Below are 20,565 nucleotides of genomic sequence, written 5' to 3' on the forward strand. Positions count from 1 at the left end.
GGCTAATGTACTTTCCCGGAAAATTTACAACTGTCCTGCAAGTAAAATATATTCCTTTTTCGAGAAAAAGGTCGTTTCTTCATTCCATGACGGAGCCGTTGAGTAAAAGAGACTCGGCCTGCTGTCTTAGTCGCCGATACGCCTGATTATCAGATTCTTATCGATCACTTCATGTTGCAGAAATGAAAAACACAACTGCCCTTGACCATTTATCTTTACTGCGTTCCTACATATTATACCTTTTATCCGTCATGTAATTGGACTGCTTTATTTCACTTGCCTTTTACTGATTCGAAAACAGTGACTAAAAGTAAAAACTTTACCAATGTAAATACTACTACCGTGTTTTGTTTTAAAAACCTTTATTGTGAAAATGTCAGTATACAAATACGGGCCTATAACCACGTGGGCCGGCCACGGAGCAAACTGAAATCGTATATGATGAGGAGACATTTACACTGAAGAGGAACGTAACGAGCGGGCCATTAGGTTGCAAGAACAAAGGTGTCTAACAGTTGCGGAATCGGTGGACGTACATTTTGTAATTAAAATACGACAGGGCCACTTACAATAACATTTTCTAGATATACATTTGCGGGCAAGGAGTTACGAGTCCCATTTATACCGGCGCCATTTTGTGCGAGGCCGGGCAGGTCCAAGATATAGTCAAAATGTCTCCACCAACCATCGGCCAGACCAGAACCCCTTTCGGCCCTTTATGCTACAAGATGGTGTCTTCCATTCAGAAAATATTGTTGGCAGCATTTTGAAAGGAAACAGAAACAGCCGTTCTCCTAGTGAGTTTCACATTGTTACATTTAGGAAGAATGTTGAAGAGTAGTATGTGGAAAATCTGAAGCCATTTTTCTACAAACTCTCAATCAGACTTGGATAGAAAAAAAAATCCTGAAGAATGTACAAACTGAAAACCAATTTTTGTCTGTATAGCATCAACAGCAACGCTTGAGTCAGCTTTGTGTCAAGCCGCCATTTTCATTCAATCAATAGCGTCCCCCTGCACACATTCAGGGACCTGGTCGTGTCTTCAGATGAAACGGATTGTAGGAAAAGAAGCAGAAAGGAAAAGGAAAAAAGTTCCGCCGGACCTCGGGAGCCGGCCGCCTATGTCATGTGCGACCTTTGGCCACACAAGGGCAATAGTGAAGCTGCAGCAGGTGCAAATAAGCTTCAGACAATCTTACAAGCACTGCTCAGAAATCTCAACTGAGGCACTCAACATCCAGGACTTGCCATTCGGATCTTGGCGCCTTGTGCTGGTTCCGACCTATTCACACATCGGTCCACTACTGACATCACCTCATAAGCCAACGGGGCACCCCACGCCGACTTTCGGCGCAGCATTGTAGGATGGCCACACCAGTGCGGCAAATTGCTGGACACAACCTCGGTGCCATCCGGATCTCGGCGCGTTCGACTCACTGTACCGCAAGAGTGACCGCAACTCAGCTGGACACGCCGTCTTTTGGCGCAGCATTGTAGGATGGCCACACCAGTGCGGCAATTTGCTGGACACCACCCCGGTGCCATCCGGATCTCGGCGCGTTCGAGTCACTGTACCGCAAGAGTGACCGCAACTCAGCTGGACACGCTGTCTTTCGGCGCAGCATTGTAGGATGGCCACACCAGTGCGGCAATTTGCTGGACACCACCTCGGTGCCATCCGGATCTCGGCGCGTTCGAGTCACTGTACCGCAAGAGTGACCGCAACTCAGCTGGACACGCCGTCTTTCGGCGCAGCATTGTAGGATGGCCACACCAGTGCGGCAATTTGCTGGACACCACCTCGGTGCCATCCGGATCTCGACGCGTTGTGCTGCCTTCGGCCTATTCGCACATCGGTCCGCTACTGACGCCGCCTCACGTGCCAACGGATTTTCTACGCTTTTTGTAGCCCTATGCCGCAGAACAGGTCATGTGACTTGTTTATAAAACTTTTCATTGGTTCATTTTACTTTTGGTTTCCTAAAGATGGAAGGTTTGGTCATATGACCTAAAAATAACACTTTTCATTGGTTTAGAACATTTTTTTTTCCCAAACGATGAAAGCCCCACCTTGTTTCTGGATCATTCAGACTGAAGCTGGCGTCAGCATGAGAGCACCACCATCTCGTGGCTCCGTCGTGGTCATTCCACGAGCAATCATGGCAGCCGCTCCCCACCGGAAGCCTGCGGGAGTCGGGGGCCCCCAAGACTTTTGTAGAATCTTCACGGCTGAGGGGACGCTTTTCGAGAATGGAGCCCAAGCCCTAGCAGGCAAGCGTCCGAGTTCCAAGGTGTCCCAGGGCCATTTCAGTGGACCAGGCCCAAAACCGAAGAGCCGTCCGCCATTTTAAGAGTCATGTTGCAGCCGCCTATCGCTGCACTGCAAGAGTGGGAGCAACTCAACAACATGGTGAGCGAGATGCTGTAGCCGCAAGAGCGGGCGCAACTCAGCTGGATGGCCGCCACCTGGGGAGGCCCGTTCACGCCGCCTCCCCCACGCCCCCCCCCCCCCCGGGCCGCCGCACGCCAATTTTCGGAGCAGCATTGTAGGATACCAAAACCAGTGCGGCAGTTTACTGGACATCACCTGGGTGCCATCAACATCTCAGCGCGTTCTGCTGCCTTGGGACTATTCGCACAACAGACCGCTACTGACGAGGCCTCCCCCCGCACCACCCGGGACGCCCCACGCCAATTTTCGGAGCAGCATTGTAGGATCCCAAAACCAGTGCGGCACCCAGGCGACATCACCTGGGTGCCGTCCAGAACTCTGCACGTTGTGCTGCCTTGGGACTATTCGCACAAAAGACAGCTTCTGACCATTGTTGCTTTTTTGGGTGAAAAATGTTTAAATGTTTTTACAGTTTTTGTTCCGTTCATTATAGTTAAAAGTTAATAAAGTTTTATAATCTTACTTTGTTGGAGTGTTATCTATTTTTTTAAAAACGGATGAATGGGGCCTTGAATCGGGTTACTGTCATGTGTGGGCTTTGGAAGTGTGCTGCTGCAGGATCGGACATTTCAAACTCAAATGCACGTTCTTTTTCTTACCTTTCCGAAGCATGGAGCGCAATAGCAGGCAGAGAAAGGGTGATGCACGTGTTGAACACTACCTGACCTGGCAAGTTGCTGGCAGTGCCCCCCCGCCCGCTCCTGAAAGAGGGCACACACACACCGCCGCCCGAGTACTTCACAAATCTTTAAAAGACCATGCGCTTGTTCATGAGGCTTAAATGGTTTATCACCTCTTCTAGAACCCCTGCATCGACCCTCTGACGTTTCCTGGAAGAATTAGCACGTAACACAATACCAAGCCCTGTCAGCTGAAACTCCTGAGAAATCATGGGGCATATTATCAAGGGGGTTTATTTCCGCTTTTTGGACTTTAAAAGCCAAAAAAAAAAGAGATAAAATTATCTCCCTATTACCAAGCTGTCGCTAACACCAGTTAGTGACAGCTAAAAGGTGATAGCGACCATCTTGGGCCCCGCTTTGCATATCAATGATATTTATCACTAATGACATGCAAAGTGGGGGTGCCAAGATGTTAGCGACTGGAAACAGTCCCTAACCATCGCTATCTCCTATTACCAACTTTTGGAGATATTCGCGCTAAGCACGAATATCTCCAAAATCTAACACCTGCCCTGAGCAGTTCTTAGCCATGTTATCCAATGGGAGGTGGATAACATGGCTAAGAGCATTTGCTCGATAATACATGAATATCGCTGACTTTTCTGCGATAATAGCAAAGTTTATCTGCGATAAAAATCGCCGATGTGCGGCGATAATTTTTGTCTCTAAACAAGTTAGAGACAAAAATTATCGCTAGTTGTTCGTAATATGCCCCCGGGTTTTTGCTTGCAGAAATCGGGAGGCGGGAGACTAGCACTGAAATCAGTAGTCTCACGCCTGAATCGGGAGGGTTGGCATGTCTGAATTCTCTACAGCTGGGGCCATAAACTACATCCGCAGGGGTAGGTGATAGCCTGGGACCAGCCTGGCATCTAAAATGGCTGCCGTGCACGACAAAATTGTGGCATTGGAAAAAAGGCAAGATGGCGCAGCCGCTGGAAGAGATGTATCAACATATATGAGCCTCCTCAGCCACCCTCAGGAAACATAGGGGATTAGGATACGTCTCCCGCACCCCCTTATACCTAGTAATTTAATTAACGAAGCACAAAATGGCGAATTCCCGTTTCGCTACCAGTTTGCGGCCCAGTTCGCGGCCCGTGAAGCGCTTCTACCATGAAAAATCATTTTTTTTTTTAATTTTCCCCACGGGACCCTTTAATAACCCCAACAACATTCCTAGGGGGTCAAGAGGGGGATACCTTGCCCCCTTTCATTAAATTCCCCCTTCGTTTTTCACCTCTTCTTCTCTCTCGATCCTACCGAGAGATAAGATGGCGGCCGCTCCGGACTGTCACGCAGCAAAAAAAAAAAAAAGCTCACGCACAGCCGCTGGAAGAGATGTATCAACATATATGAGCCTCCTCAGCCACCCTCAGGAAACATAGGGGATTAGGATACGTCTCCCGCACCCCCTTATACCTAGTAATTTAATTAACGAAGCACAAAATGGCGAATTCCCGTTTCGCTACCAGTTTGCGGCCCAGTTCGCGGCCCGTGAAGCGCTTCTACCGTGAAAAATCATTTTTTTTTTATTTTCCCCACGGGACCCTTTAATAACCCCAACAACATTCCTAGGGGGTCAAGAGGGGTATACGTTGCCCCCTTTCAATAAATTCCCCCTTCGTTTTTCACCTCTTATTCTCTCTCGATCCTACCGAGAGATAAGATGGCGGCCGCTCCGGACTGTTTAGAATGTTGACAGACACCGGAGAGCCAATCAGCTTTCTGCGCGCAAAGTTCCGTTTCGCGAAAAGTAAGCGGACCGGATCGCTGCCCAGAGCGCTGTTACAGATATATATCTTGTTTTGAACGTTAATTTCTCAAAAACTACTGGAGCACATATATTGAGACCTAGCAAAGGCACATCGGGCTAACAGTCCCTACAATTTTGCCAAGTTTCGTGCAAATCCATTCAGCCGTTCGAGCTAAAAGTGAGTCCAACCGCCCTATGGAAATTAACATGGGAAAAACGTGTTTTGGGACCCCCCTTTTTTCTCGGCCCCCCCTTGACAAAACCCCCCCAAATTTTCAAGGGCTGCTCAGAAACAAAATGTGCCATTTTCCTGAAAATTTCAGCCAATTCCGTCCACAAACGCCAAAGTTATTAGACATAGAATTTTCAAAAATGCCATAGGGAAAAAATCCTAACTATATATACCTACTGGCGATAGCCAGTAGGTAATATATATATATATATATATATATATATATATATATATATATATATATTCACTGAAAAAAGCATAGGTTTCACACCAGTTATAGTTAGCTGAACATTTTACTCATAAAAAACCATTGAAATTCCCACGTTATAGTTAGTTGGACTCACTATAACTCGCGCGCCAGCAATCCACTGCTGATGATGTCACATATTACACCATTCATGACAGTCTTTGCAGGTCTGAATCTTGTCTACAAGGACTGCGATGAACTTATTTGCTACGGGGAGCAGAGGGTTGAACTTGTTGTTCGCAGAAAGGAGGAACATCGCTGCTCCACCCGGCACTAATTTTTCCTCTTTTATTTGCTCCTGTTGAGCAGTTTGGCATTCCGTAGTTTTGTTTTTGTTCGGAAAAAAATACAAAAATGTTTTAAAATTGTTCGGAAAAAGTTAAAAAAAAAAACTAAAAAGAAGAAAAAAAACAGTTCTTTTTAGAACTACCTCCAATTCCCCAAAAGAGCTATATTATTTACATATTCTCAAGGAGTGAGTGAAGTGGAGTATGGTGAGAGAGGAAAGGAAAATGAATGAGGGAGCAAAGGAAGGGTAGAGAGGGGAAGGGAAGTGAAGCAGGGGGAATAAAAGAAGGTGAGTGTGGGAGGTGAGTGAGGGGAAGGGGACTGAACATGGGGAATGAGGATAAGTGAGGAAAGCGGACTAAGGGAATGGGGGTGAGGAAGGGTAAGAGAAGAGCAGGAACATACATATTATATTACATATTATATCATAGGTCTCTGCTTGCAGTATGTGTGCCTGTGCTCAGACTATCTCACTGTCTCTACTGCAAAAAACAGACCAAATATACATACAAGCAAGACATAACATTCCCGTTTCATTTCAACAGCACACTCTGGATCTTTATTGCACAGCTTAGAGCCTATTTGGGAACTAAGAGACCTGTTGGACATGCTGCCTAAGATTCTCTACTAGTACATATCCTAAAGCCTAACTGACTTCAAGAATACATGTATTCCCATATTTTTAAACACATCAACTATGCAAATTATTCACCCAGATACATTTAAAATCAAGCTTGACTCACAGTGAGATCTTAGACACATGACCAGGATATTATATCAAGGTACTGGCTTTGTTGCAGGTCGCGCTGCTGCTGCGCTGTCTATTTTAACTGCCCGTTTTACATCTGTGTTATTTTGATTTTCGTTTTCCACTGTTTTTAGGTGATTTGCTTGGGAATATCCTCCTGCCCTCTCACCTGCATATAAAAGTGAAAAACGCACCACCGTTTGGCGGGTCCGGGTCCCGGGGTTGGTTCGGTGGGCGCCATCTTGCCTTGGGCTGTCCAGATCTTCCACGGGCGCCATCTTGGAGCGTCTCTACGCTCGGTATGCTAATCACCTCGCCTACTTAAAGTCGTCCTCTCCCGCGCAGTGGGATCGCGCAGTGGGATGCCGTCGCTAAAGTCGGAGTCGTGCCTGAGTCCTGCCCGTCTGCGCCCGTCCGCGCCAAGTACGCGCCGGGCGCAGCGGCCTTTAGGTATTTCCACATCCTCAGGTTCGGCTACACGGGATTGCGCTATGATTGTATATTCTGCCGACACGCTGCGGGTCTCAGGACGCTCTGTCCCGAGATGTATATATGCACCTATACACCCGCTCAGTGGCCCTTATCAGTGCGCCTGTGGCCAGTGGGCGGTGGACTCTCCAGTTCAGATCTGTCAGGAGGCTCCACCGGTCGCTCCGTGCAGCAGCCGTCAGGCTCATGCTCTGCGCATCCTCAGCCTTAACGCGAGGTCTCTAGTTCAACACCACCAAGCCGTTAGGGACCTGATACGAGATGAGGCCCCTGACATTGTGGCTATTATGGAAACTTGGCTGAAGGATGACGATACGGCCATTAATAATCTGGCATTTCCCTCTGATTTTTCGGTTTTCACCCTGAATCGATTGACTAGGGGAGGGGGCATCGCTCTTGCAGTGAGATGTAGTCTCTCTTGCTGTTGGTCTGCCCTTAACATCGCAGGCTGCGAGAGTGCAGTCTTTAAAATCTTGGTTAACCCTCCGTTCTCCCTTTCAGGGATGGTAGTCTATCGCCCTCCGGGAAGCGATGTGGCATTTAGGGCTGCCTTTCCTGACGCTGTAAGTTCTCTGGCGTTGGGGTGTGCTAACTTTTCTATCTTGGGGGACCTCAATTTGCACTTTGAGAATCAGAATATCCCTACGGTGTGCAGTATTCTAGCCGATCTGGAGGCTCTTCAACTCCAACAATTAGTGCTGCACCCCACACACGTAGGCGGCCATACGTTAGATCCGTTTTTTACGAACTTGACAGAGGCCACAGTTACGGCCGTTACTCCGCTCGGCTGGACGGACCATTCTTCGGTGGCCATCTATGTCCCCTTGCTGGGAATTTCTTCTTCTGCTCCCGTAAGGATGGTCTCCACACGGCACTGGAGTAAATTTAGATTTGAGGACGTCCATCGAGTCCTCGCGGCAGAGCCGTTGGGACCTTTGGAGGACGTAGATGCAGGTTACGATCGGTTCTGCTCTTGGGTTACTAAGGTACTTGATTCCCTGATTCCCATCTCGGCTAGGAAAATCAGCTCCAGGGAGTCAAGCCCTTGGTATGACAGTGCTCTACGCGCACTTAAGGGCAGTTGTAGGCGAGCAGAGAGGGAGTGGCGGAAGATGTACGACAGCGGGAAGAAGGTTGTTTACCTCGCTGCCGTTAAAATTTACCATCGCGCTATATGCCAGGCCCGGGCAGCATTTTACGCTGCGGAGTTCGGCAATAGCCCAAATCCATCAAAAACCATCTTCAAAGTGGTGAAGGACCTTGTGGCAAAGCGGGCCTCGGCTATAACAACGAGCTCCACGGCGCATTGTGAGGCTCTTGCCCGGTACTTCTTAGAAAAAGTTCAGAACATCTACTTAACATTCCCTGTCACTAGGCCACCGGCAGGTACTCTATGTAACATCTATGGAGATTCTCTGCTTCATGTGTTGCCCCTGTTGACATCTGAGGGATTTGACATCTTGGCGCAGCAGGTGAAATCCGGGTCGCCCGCTGATCCGCTTAAGCCAGACCTTTTTAGAGACCAGCTGTTTATGGGTCGTTCCTCTGTACTCTCCCTGATTAACATCTCGCTGGCCTTGGGTACGGTTCCAGCCAGTTGGAAGCGGGCTGTGGTTTCTCCTATTTTGAAGAAACCTTCCCTGGACCCGGAAAAGCCGGAAAATTATCGGCCAATTTCCCTGCTCCCCTGGCCGACTAAAGTCGTGGAGGCCCATGTGAACAAGGTTCTTTCCGACCATCTCACTCGAGCTACCATCTTAGACCCCACCCAGAACGGGTTCCGTGCTTGTCACAGCACGGAGACCGCCCTTCTCACCATGGCTGAACACCTTCGCAGAGTGATGGATTCAGGACAGACGGCGGCGCTTGTATTATTAGATCTAAGCGCCGCCTTTGATACTGTCTCTCATCCCATCCTGTTGCATCGCCTGGAGGGGATTGGGGTGGGTGGGTCCGCCCTCCAGTGGTTCCGGTCCTTCCTCGATGGTCGCTTCTTCAGCGTTGCGGTGCCACCGTTCCAGTCCAAGTTCCATCCTCTGAAACAGGGAGTGCCGCAGGGATCCTCGCTGAGTCCCACGTTGTTCAATCTATTCGTGAGACCGCTGGCTGAGGTTGTCAGGCAGTGGGGCATGACCATGGTGTCATATGCGAATGACACCCAGCTAGCGGTTACGATCAGCGGGGATGCGGACCAGGATGCCCCCAGGTTTCAGAGTGGACTTAGGGCGGTGGCAAGCTGGATGAAGGCCAACTGTCTCCAGCTCAACGCGAAGAAGACCGAGATCATGATTTTCGGTAGAAGGGCGGATCTCTGGGGGGACAGGTGGCGGCCTTCGGAGCTTGGGTCGGCCCCTCTTCCGGTGACGGAATTAAAAAACCTGGGCGTGTGGATGGATCCCACTCTCAGTTTTGTGGGGCACACGAAGAAAACGGCTGCCTGTTGTTTTGGAATCCTCCGGGCTCTGCGACCAGTCCTGAAGTTCTTCGACCCCCGCACCCGGCAGTTGGTGATACAGGCGACTGTTATATCGCGCCTGGATTATGCCAGCTCTCTCCTGGTGGGGGCTAACCTGGCTGAAGTCACCCGCCTCCAACGCGTGCAGAATGCTGCCGCTAGAGCAATCGTTGGTCTTCCTAGATCCTGCCCCGTTTCCAGTACTTTGAAAGCATTGCACTGGCTGCCAGTCAGGGCCAGAATTCAATTCAAGTTACTGTGCCTGGCCTTTAAGATTCTAAAGGGTACGGCCCCTCAAATTCTTACGGACCTCCTGTCCTGGTACGTCCCCTTTGAGATCTTTGGGCCAAGCTCTTACTATCACCCCTCGATATAAGTTGTGCCGTATTGGTGGTCGTTCCTTCCGGGTCAAAGCAGCCGAACTGTGGAACTCCCTCCCGGTGGAGATTCGGCTGTTGGAGGATCTTTTCTCCTTCCGTAAGGCTATTAAAACCTTCTTATTTTAACTTGGTTCCTTTTCTTTAGCTGTTGTGTTTCTGTGGCTGTTGCGTGTTATCTTGCCATGCGCCAGGACGCCCCTTAGCTGGGGCAGCTGTGCGCAGTACAAATTCACGTAACATAACATAACATAACATAACATATATGTAATCTACCATGTCTGTCTCTGCTTGCAGTATGTGTGCCTGTGCTCCAACTATCTCACTGTCTCTACTGGCAAAAAACAGACCATATATATATACAAGCAAGACATAACATTACCTTTTCATTTCAACAGCACACCCTGGATCCTTATTTCACCGCTTAGAGCCTATTTGGGAACTAAGAGGCCTGAGGGACATGCTCTACTAGTACATATCCTAAAGCCTCACTGACTTCAAAAATACATGTATTCCCATATTTTTAAACACATCAACTAAGCAAATTATTCACCCAGATACATTTAAAATCAAGCTTGACTCACAGTGTGATCTTAGACACATGACCAGGATATTGCATGTAATCTACCATGTCTGTCTCTGCTTGCAGTATATGTGCCTGTGCTCAGACTATCTCACTGTCTCAGCAAAGCCTGGATCTTTATTGCACAGCTTAGAGCCTATTTGGGAACTAATAATACCAATTTCCAGAATACATTTCCAATATGCACCATTAAATTTTTTACCATCATTACAAATGTATTTATTTATTTATTTATTTTTAAAGTTTTATATAGCGCGGACAAGATCTTTGCAGATATCAGAGCGCTTTACATAGAGGGATACATGATGGGGCGTACTCATACCAATAAATCACTAAATCAAAACAGTACAAATAGGTTACATAGAGGGGTACATGATGGGGGCGTAATCATACAAATAAATCAATAAATCAAAGCAGTACAAATAGGTTACATAAAGGGGTATATGAGGGGGCATAGTCAGATAGATACATCAATAAATCAAACAGTACAACTAGGTTACATACGGGGTATGTGAGGGAGACTACTCATACAAGTAGGCAAAGGGGTCATGCCGGTAGAAGCATGTAGTACAGTGTTAACAGAGTTCTAGATACTAGTTCAAGTGTATTTAGCCATGAGGATAGCTTTTACTTCTTTTTTAAAGAGTGTAGTGGATGGGATAAGCCTGGTTTCTGAAGGGAGAGAGTTCCAGATCCTAGGTGCCATTCCAGAGAAGGAGCGCTTATATGTTTTTTCCTTCCGGAATCTTCGCGGTTTCAGCAGAAGATTGTTTGTGCCTCTAGTGATTCTGGTTCCGCCAGATGTTGTCAATTTCTGGGCGAGGTAACCGGGTGATTTAAGGTGAACCGCCTTGTGTGTCATGCAGGCGATTTTCAGGTGTATTCTGGCTTCAAATGGCAGCCAATTCAGGGCTCTCAGGTCAGGGGTAATGTGGGAGTGCTTTTTAGACCCAGTGATGAGTCTCGCTGCAGCGTTTAGGGAGGCTCTTAGTGGTGCGGTTGTGGTTAGGGGGAGTCCGACTAGTGCTGTGCTGCCGTATTCAATTCGGGGGATGACTATAGCTTGTACTGCGGTTTGGAAGTCTTTGGCTGGGAGGAAGGGTTTAATTTTTCTCAGGGTATTGATCTGGAAGTTCGCTCCCTTAGTTGCCTTGCTGATGTGTTGCTGCATGTTGAGATTGGTGTCAAGTGTAATGCCTAAAGATTTTCCTGAGTCCACGATGGTGGGTTGGACATTGAGTGCAGTTAGGTGTTTAAGCCAGGTTTGGGCAGTGGAGCTCTTAGATGGAGGTGAGATCAGAAGGAACTCTGTTTTCAGGGCATTGAGTTTGAGGTGATTATCGGCAAGCCAGGATTGGGTGCATCTGATTGTTGCGTTCAGGAGCAGGATGTCATTGGGAGATTGTAATTTGAGATAAAGTTGTGTGTCATCGGCGTACATGTGAAAGTGTACATTGGATGCTTGTAGCAAGGTGGTGAGTGGTTCCATGACTAGGTTGAACAGAGTTGGGGATAAAGAGGAGCCCTGGGGGACTCCTAGCGTTACAGGTATTGGCGAGGACAACAGGTTGTTGCTCTTGAATTTCTGCGCCCTGTTGTGAAGAAAGGAAGTGAACCACTTGAGAACAGTTCCAGATAAACCCATTCTTGTGTTTAGGAGTTCTAGCAGATTCTCATGTTTAACGGTGTCGAATGCTGAAGAGAGATCAAGAAGGATGAGGAGGCAAGTGTTGTTTTGGTCTAGCATTTGAAGTGCGTCGTCAATTATGTGCGTCATGGCCGTTTCAGTACTGTGTCCCGCTCGGAAGCCTGACTGGTGCGGGTTGAGGAGATCAAATTGCTCAATGTGCTTAGTCAATTGTAGTTGTGCGCATTTTTCTAGTAGTTTGGCGAGGGTGGGAATATTGGTGATGGGTCGGTAGTTGTTGAGGTCAGAGGGGTCGGCTGTGGGCTTTTTTAGTAGAGGTGTGACTTGACCAACTTTGAGGGAGTCAGGGATGCTTCCTTGTTGGAGAGAGCTGTTGACAATTTTAGTCCAGAGAGGGAGAAGCAAAGGGGTAAAGTCTTTTACTGCGGAAGCAGGCAAGGGGTCCGTGAGGTGATTGGATGGTTTCAGGGTGTTGAGCAGTTTACCAATTTCTTCTTCCGAGTATGTGCCAAAGTTTGACCATGTAGCATTGTTTTTTGGTTCAGCGGTTGCTGGGCACTGGGGTTTGGAATGGAGGCTTGCATCAATAAGGAGATCGCTTTTTATGTTGTCAGTTTTTGGGATAAAGAAAGCAGCGAAGTCTTCACAGGAGGGTGCCTTACTCGCAGTGTTAAGTGGTTGGGGTTGTTCCTTGGATTGTGATCTGATAAGCTCAAATAGTTTTCTCGGTCTGTTTTTTGCTTGGTCGAGCTGGAGGCTGAAGAAGTCTGATTTTGTACGTTTTATTTTCCTGAAGTAGGCGTTTCTCTTTTTCTTCAGGTCTTTTAGGTGCATTGCAGAGGGAGCTGCTCTCCAGATACATTCAGCCATTCGCATGTCTCGTCTATCCTCATTGAGACTCCCGTCGTACCATGGGTTGGAGATTTTAGTAGTGACTCTTTTCAGCTGCATAGGTGCAGCCTCATTAATATTGTGGTCATAGCATTGAGATAGTGGTCAGTCAGGGTTTGAACGTCCGTATCGTCTGTCGGTGGAAGTAGGAGATTGCGCCTGTTGGGGGGCAAAGAGCCTGGGTTGAGTTTTTTCATGTCCCTTTTCCAAACTTTTGGTTTGGGGAATTGAGTCGGGTTGACTTTAACTTTTTCATTGATGAAGAATGTGATAATATGGTGATCTGACCAGTCACAGGGTTGGATGGACTCGAGTAGGATAGAGTCCTCTTTGGAGATGATCAGGTCAAGGATAGAGCCTTTCTCGTGGGTCGGGCTGTTGCATATTTGGGTGAGGTTAAGGGCGTCAAGGAAATTTTTAAGACTATTTACCACTGCGTCATTACGATCGTTCCAGTGGAGGTTAAAGTCCCCAAGGTATATTTGGGTGAGCTGCCGCCCGGAATTGGTTGAGATCATATCCATGATTTGTTGGGAAAAGGTGAAGTTGTCCCTGGGAGGGTGGTAAATGCTGTGAAGAGAGCATATCGGTTTGCCCTCACTGATAATGTCGAGGCAGATGTATTCACAGGAAGTTGGAGATGGTAGTGAGGCGGAGTTGGCTCTCCGAACAGAGATGTTGTTCCTGTAAATGCATGCGATTCCACCCCCCAGTTGGCCTGATCTGTCGAGCCTGATAATGTGGTAGTTGGGGGGAACTAGAATGTCCATTATAGGTGTAGAAGATTCAGTTAGCCAGGTTTCAGTCAGTATGATTATGTCGAGGTCCCGCAATAAGAGGAGCTCTGCAATGGCGGCGGCATGTTTCGAGGCCGATCTACAATTGAGGAGGGTGCATTTGAGACGGGGTGTGCTGGGGGTGGTGGGTGGTTCAAGAGTGAGGGGGACTCTTCTGAGGTTATTGAGGATGGAGAATCTGCTGTTTAGTGTGGGGGGTCTAAGGGGATTTGAGTGTATCGAGGGAATGGTGAGGTGTGGGGTGGTTGTGTCATTTTGGGATGCTGGGTCATAGGAGCGGAGAAGGGTGAGTGTGTCGAGATCAGAAGTAGGGTTGTGGGTACGACGAGGACGGTTGTTGCGATTGCGAGCTGGCATTGAGGTCCGGTTGGGGGAGAGTTGAGTGGGAGAGTTAATTGGGAGGGAGGAGGACAAGATGGGTTGGGAGGTGAAGTTGTGTGCGGGGTTGCAGGGACGGCGAGGGGGTCGAGGGCAGAAGTTGAGACTATGAACAGGTATTGACGCCCGGTGTAGGGTGTGGGTGTCGGCCGTAGGGGAAGTGGCCAATTTGGGCGGGTGTGTGAGGGTGTCTGCTGGGGGGGGGAGTGGCCAGTTTGGGGGGGGGCGTGGGGGTGGGTAAGGGGTGTATGGGGTGTATGGAGAGTAGTTCTTTGATGATGTGTATGTCTTCTTTGATCTGGAAGAGAGTGGCCATGATGTTGTCCATCGTGGGGTAGGTGGAGGGGGTGTTGTCCATCGTGAGGTAGGTGGAGGGGGAGGGGTGGGGTTGGGGGTGGTAGTCAAAGGTGAATGACTGACCAGGGAATTCACGTGCTGATGGGAGGGTGGGCTGGTGTTCGAACAGGGTTGCGTTGTGTTAGTGTACCGGGTGATGTTAGGGGGGAGAGAAGTTTTGGGCGGGAGAGGAATGGATGAGGTAGGTAGGAGGTTGGTGGTCTGGGTGAGGGCATTGATGGTAGGCGGGCGGATCAAGGTGTAGTCTGGGAGACTGATAGTGGTGGTGGGGGTACCGGTCGGGTAGTGGGGGCTGAGAGTAGGAGGGGAGATGAGATTGGAGGTGGCCCTGTTGTGGGGAGGGGGAGTTAGATTGAGAGAGGATGTGTGTTCTGCGTGGTTAGTTCGAGGGTAATGGGGGCTGAGTATAGGGGGGGATAATGAGGGGGATTTATAAATAGGGGTGTTGTTCTGGTGTTGAACTAGGTTAGGTGTGTTGTGGGAGGGAGCTGTGCTGTCTGGGGTGAGCGGGGTGTTAAAGCCATCTGTAGGTGTGTGAGTAGTGTTGATGAAGAGTGTGGATGCCCGTGAGTTGGTAGAAGGGGTGGGGGTGTGGGTGGTGTATGAGGGGGAGCAATCTGTGTCAGTGTTTGAGGCGCGTGAGTCACCTGCCCGGTGCTGAACTGGGATAGAAGAGTTGCGGGTGGGAGACGGGGGGGTCCGGGGTAATAGGTGTGTCCCTAATTGAGATGTTGTTCCGCGAGTTGGAGAGGTGCTCTTTGAGAGTCGGGAACAAGTTGTCTAGTAGTTCCAGGTTCCTGTCTGTGGATTGAGATAGGACAATCCCGTTATTGTAGATAGTGATGGTGGCTCTGCCTGGAAAGAGTTGGGATGGCGTGATGGAAAGCGTTAGGCCGTGAGAGGATTTCTTGGTGGAAGAGACGGTGAGTAGGGTGTGGAACGCCTTTTGCCATTGAGCTCTGCGTGTGGTGTGGAAGATGATATCAGTGTTCAGGGATCCATTGACCGGTGAGAAGTAGGTGTCTGCAAAGGGTGTTTCATGGTGTGACCTAAGGAAGTTGTGTTTAAAGCGTTTAGCGGCTTTTTTGGTGAGTGTCGGTGGGTAGTTGATTTTATATGTGTGATTGCCGATAGGATCAATGATGGGGCGGTGGTTTAGGTGTGTGTGGGAGACTGCAATATAATGGTATACATGTACAGGAAAACAAGTACGTAAAGTACGTTACACATTAACAAAGTGGTACTAGTGATCAGTCAGCATCCCAGATATCAGAGGGTGCAGAGGCACAGATACATACATAAGTTACACGGTACTGGAGTGAAAATAGTGATCAGCCAGCGTTACCAAAGTGACAGAGTATGCAGTGTAGCAAGTGCATTCAGTATATTGCAAAGTACAAGAGCGAGGTATAATACCAGTTACATGGATCAACAGTGATCCTAGGGGGCAGAAGTGACACTAGTGAGCATCCAGAACTATACGCGGTAGTAGTTGGTGTATTACAGGAGAGTAGAGAAGGGTGAGAGTGGGTGCAGGTTGTAGCACTGTGCAGAGTATTGCATACTACAGTAGAGGTATATTGTATGTGAGGTAGCAGTCGGTGCGTAACATGAGAGAAGAAAAAGAGTGGGTGCAGGTAGAGGAAAATGTGCAGAGTAGTGCAGAATATAGGAGAAGGTATAATACTGATGAGAGCAAGATACAAATGCAAACCACAATTTACATGATTCAAAAATCAAAAATCAACATTAGTTAGCAGCCCGCGCATTACAAATGTTTAAATAGAGACAGAAGTGACACTAGTGGGCAGCCAGAGATGTGAGGTCTATGAGGTAGCAGTCGGACTAATAAAATAGAATATAGGAACATAGTACAGATGCCGACAATAGTGTATATGAATCAAAAGTTAGAATCAAAGAATCGAAAATGTCATTAGTTAGCAACCAACATATATGAGGTAGAAATCTGTGCATTACAAATGTTCAGAATATAGGTAGAAATGTATACAGCAATAATAGGCAGAGATTCTTTCATAAATGAGGTAGCAATCGGAATCAGTGCATTACAGAAGTTTAAAATACAGGTATTTTAAAACAAACAATTCTTGCATTCTGTGTCATGTTTAAAAAAACATGACACAGAATGCAAGAATAAAAAAAGCCCAATATGCTTCTTAATCTTCCCCATAGTGCATACAGCACTCTATCTATATTAAATGAATAATTACTCACCTTTAAAAATGCTTTTGAAGATTTAGAACAGTGTCAGTCACACACACTAGATTTTCTTAAGCAGAATCTATGAAATGCACTTCAGACACTGCAACCACAAATGGCCCTGATTCCCTATAATTCTTCACACATATCCCTGGACTTAACCAATTAAAATTCTTCCCACACTATTTCAAAACCAAACTAACATTTTAATTGGTTCTACATTTCATCACTTTCAAACTCACATAATATTCACCCATCCCCCCAGTGCTCATTCAGCCTGTTACCATGGTAACTCCCACGTAACTCAGCACACAGGTGAAAAGTTCATCATACTATGTTGCAAATGAACTCAGCAAGGGTGTTTGAACTCTCAATATACTAGCTAATCAAGTGCAATGTTTCTTTCAATTACTTTTTCTCAACCATTAGAATTACTTCTTTCAAAAAACAAAAGCATGCACCCTAATTTTCAGTGGAGAATTTTAAGAAACCACCAATCATTTCTGCTTTTTCAAGTGCACTGAATCTCAACCACTTTTTTTCATAACTCCTACTTTCAAACTGCCATTTCATTTCCACAACTCATCTGAATACAACCACATCTACTTTCAAGATGCCTAAAGTCTGGATTGAGGGTCATAGCTTTGTTCACTGGAGTGAAAGATATGCAGCAAACAGAGGTATTCACAACCTTGATTTACCAAATGTGGAAATGATGTGGATAGGCCAGAGAGGTTTGAGATGTCACCAATTCGCACCATTGGTAAAATCCTTTATGCATCTACCACACCCTGACCTCATAATTGTGCACTTTGGTGGCAATGACCTGGGCACTTTGACTGGGGTAGGTCTGGAAATGCTTTTAAAGGACACCTTTGGGCAATAGATGTCACTTTTGCCACAAACTGCCTTGGTATTTTCTAATATATGCCAGAGGCAAAAATGGAACTGGTCCAACCAATTTTGTCCACAGATTGAGAAAGCAAGGAAACATGTGAATAAATCTGTTTCTGCTTTCCAGAGGGACTACGGTATGGGTTCCATATACCACAATAACTTGTGTTACAACATACAAGGCATCTATAGGAGAAATGGTGTACATTTTACAGATGAGGGAAAGAGAGTCTTCCTCTTGAATTTTAGACTCTGCATCAGTACCTACCTGTAGGTACTTAAATCACCCACATAACACAACAGCTCTTTTCAGAGCTACCCTACCTCTAAGCACTCTAAATTATTTTTTTACTCTAATTTTTTGCACGAAATTTTCAAAAAAAATAATAATAGTGTTTTTGCCCTTCAGGGTCCTCCTAGGCCCCCCTAAGAATACCTAGGGGGTCAGGGGTTCTCTACCCTGTCCCTTTTGGGTAGGTTGAAGATTATGTGAGTTTGAAAGTATTGATCTGTATAACCAATTAAAATGTTAGTTCGGTTTAGTATTTGTGTGTGAAGAAATTTGATTGGTTAGGGACGGGTATAAGTGTGAAGAATGAGAGGGAATGACGGCCATTTGTGATTGCAGTGTCTGAGGTAGATTTGTGAGGAGTTTTTGGTTTTCAGTTTCTGGTGTGAGAATTTTCAACAGCATTCTAATAGGTTAGTTGTTAATTTGTAAGGGCTACTATGTTGTACACGTTAAGTTAATAAGAATAATGTTTTTTAATATAAAAATGTCTTACTCTCACTGTATTTCTCTCTCTCTCTTTTTATTGTACCCTAACAGCATTGATGGATCTTAATGAGGAGTCAGTTGACAATTTGAGTGATTCAGTTAATGTGAATACACATACCGAAGACCTTATTGAAGAAGGAGATGGCATGGGGGATTTTTTCGATAAATCTTTGGATTCAGAATTATTTGAATATTTGGAGTTCATTGAGTTCCAGGATTCTTCTATGGAGACTATCAATGACGAAATTTCTGATGAGTTGGAGTGTTTTAAAAAAAAAACGCATAAATATCTATAGGCGCGCTCCGGGCGCTCACCGGTATGCGTACCGGAGAGCACACCCGGCGCGCCACGGGAGTGCGCGAGCGGAAAGCTGATTGGCTGTCGGGTGTCTGTCAACATTCTAAACAGTCTGGAGAGTCCGCCATCTTGTGTCTTGGTAGAATCGAGACACAAGAGGTGAAAAAGAAAGGGGGAAATAATTAAAAGGGGGCAGAGTAGACACCCCCTGGCCCCTAGGTTTTCTGAAGGGGGCCTAGAAGGACCCTGAAGGGCAAAAAAAACTTGCGGGGTAAGCGCTGGGTGCGTTCCCGGGTACGCTCTCTGGTACGCGCACACTGAGCGCACCACGGGGAAAAACAGTGTAAAAAAATAGATAAAAAAAATAATGTAGAGTGTTTAGAGGTAAGTTAGCTCTGAAAAGAGCTGTTGTGTTATGTTGGTGTTTTTTGTACCTACAAGTAGGTACCAATGCAGAGTCTTATATTGAGGAGGAAAACTCTATTCCCCTCATCTGTAAAATGCACACCATCTCTCCTGTAGATGTCTTGCATGTTGTAACGCAAGTTGTTGTGGTAAATGGAACCCATAGCATAGTCTCTGAGGAAAGCGGAAACAGATTTATTTACATGTTTCCTTGCTTTTTCAATCCTTGGACAAAATTGGTTGGACCAGTTCCATTTTTGCCTTTGGCATATATTAGAAAATACCAAGGCAGTTTGCGGAAAAAGTGACATCAATTGCCCAAAGATGTCCTTTAAAAGCATTTCCAGACATACCCCAGTCAAAGAGCTTAAGTCATTTGCACCACAGTGCACAATTATAAGGTCAGGGTGTGGTAAATGCATAAAGGATTTTACCAATGGTATCAATTGGTGACTCCTCAATCCTCTCGGTCCAATCCATACAATGTCCACATTTGGTTAATCAAGGTTGTAAAAACCTCTGTTAGCTGCGTATTTTTGACTCCAGTGGACATAGCTATGACCCACAAACCAGACTTTTTGCATGTTGGAGGTAGATGTGCTTCTAGTTAGATGAGTTGTGGAAATGGAATGGCAGTTTGATTATGAAAAAAAGTGTTTGAAAATCAGTGCAGTTGAATAACCAGAAATGATTGCAGCTTTCTTAAAAATCTCCACTGAAAATTAGGGTGCATGCTTTTGTTTTGTAAGAAGTCATTTCAATGGTTGAGAAAAAGTCATTTAAACAAACATTGCAGTTGATTAGCTAGTAGATTGATTGGTCAAACACCCTTGATGGATTTTTTGCAACATAGTATGATGAACTTGTGAACTGTGTGCTGGTTTAAGAGGGAGTTACCATGGTTACTTGGTGAATGAGCACTGGGGGGAGGGGTGAATGTTATGTGAGTTTTAAAGTCTTGAAATGTACAACCAATTATAATGTGCAGTTTGGTTTTGAATTTGTGTGGGAATAATTTTCATTGATTAGGTACAAGAATATGGCTCTGAAATGAGAAAGAATCAATGCCATTATTCTCTGGCTCCAGTGAAGGAAGCATTGTTCAGACATTCTGCTTAAGAATATCTGTTGACTGTGACTGACACTGTTTTTCATCTTCCAAAGCATTTTTAAAGGTGAGTAATGATTCTTTTAGAAAAGATAGACAGCATAAAGATTTTTGACAAATATCACAGTGAGTGTCTGTGTGAATTAAGGAATTATATTTTTACCTTTTTTCCATAATGTTAGCTGTGTGTTTATAAGGTAGACTTCTTTTTAAATTGTTTTTTATGCTTGGATTCAATGCTGGTTTAGAAATTGTGTAATGGTTTCATTGGACTTGTAAATATGCTCCTTTTTTTGAAGCACCTTGTTCAACCTTTAACATGGGTGGAAGCAGTGAACTTATGGAGAGGGATAGGAATAGCAGATAGAAAACCATATGAAATGGTGTGGGAGATGCATAAAGTATTTCAGTAATGGTATCAATTGAGTTGGAATATAAGATATAGAGAGGCATATTTACAAGCTGCGTGCACAATGTTTGA

This window comes from Lissotriton vulgaris, chromosome 3_2, assembly GCF_964263255.1.
Source record: "Lissotriton vulgaris chromosome 3_2, aLisVul1.2, whole genome shotgun sequence".
Lineage (NCBI taxonomy): Eukaryota > Metazoa > Chordata > Amphibia > Caudata > Salamandridae > Lissotriton > Lissotriton vulgaris.